Consider the following 1125-nt stretch of genomic DNA (forward strand, 5'->3'; position numbering starts at 1 on the left):
ACGGGAAGCAGCCCAACAGGAAGCAGCCGCATGGGCAGTTATTGAAGTAGCTCTTAGAGCTGATGAAACATTTGACGGGAATGAAGGACGAAGATTCAACCTGAACCGATCTCTGGTTGAAGACAAATTTGAAAATAATATGCCCGGGCCGTGACGATCACTGGGAGACTACGCCAGGCCAGTTTACAACCAAGGAGTATCTAGTGTGCAGCCCCTTCCGATCACAACAAATAATTTTGAGATCAAGGAAGGGCTACTTCAGACCATTCAGAACAATTGTGTTTTTCGTGGCAAACCCAATGAAGATTCAAATACTCATTTGATGGATTTTGATGAGATTATGAATACCTTCCAGCACAACGAAGTATCGAAAGATGCTATCTACTTAAGGACATTTCCTTTTTCACTAAGGGAAGATGCTAAGCACTGGTTGCGGAGTTTGCTGACTGGGTCAATTCAAACTTGGAAAGACATGACAAAGAAGTTCCTTGAAAAATATTTTTTAGCTGCGAAAACAAGGAAAATTTGAAGAGAGATCCTCAACTTCGAGCAGAAAGAGATAGAAACGGTGTTTGAAGCATGGGAAAGATTTAAGGATATTGTGAGAAGATGACAACATCATGTTGTGGGAGCTTTGACAGAGGCAACTACCAAAGTGGCAACAATTTTAACTCCATGGGGCAGAGGCACCCAGGTTTTTCTTGGATTTCACCAGGTGGTAGTGCAAAAGCATGACAACAAAATAAATCCAGACCCTAGGGACAGGGAGCTCTGGGTTTTTAAAATCAGTAGAGGCAGCAATATCATCCTCCAAGGTCTAATCAGCCTAACATGGAAGATCTGATGAAATCCTTTATTATTAAGACAGATAAGAGGATTGAAACCCATGGCACAGCTATCCAAGAACAGAGCACGACCATTCGAAACTTGGAAATACATGTGGGTCAACTAGCTAATCTATTGTCTGAGAGGGCTCCAGGAACTCTCCCTACTGATAATGAAAGAAATCCAAAAGAGATAATAAATGCGGTGTCTTTGAGGAGTGGACACTGATTGGAGGATCCCATAGCAAAGCAAAAATATGAGTAAATTAAAGGACTTGTGGAGATTGTGGAGGAGCAAAAA

The 1125-nt window shown here is 41.9% G+C and overlaps 1 non-coding gene across 1 annotated transcript; it reads right to left on the reverse strand.

Moving 5' to 3' along the window:
* Positions 1-520: 520 nt before the first annotated feature.
* Positions 521-627, reverse strand: LOC142180422 (small nucleolar RNA R71). The gene has a single exon (XR_012709048.1). It is a non-coding gene; the product is annotated as a small nucleolar RNA R71 (small nucleolar RNA).
* Between the last annotated feature and the right edge of the window lie 498 nt (positions 628-1125).

Source organism: Nicotiana tabacum, chromosome 4 (assembly GCF_000715075.1).
Source record: "Nicotiana tabacum cultivar K326 chromosome 4, ASM71507v2, whole genome shotgun sequence".
Taxonomy (NCBI): Eukaryota; Viridiplantae; Streptophyta; class Magnoliopsida; order Solanales; family Solanaceae; genus Nicotiana; species Nicotiana tabacum.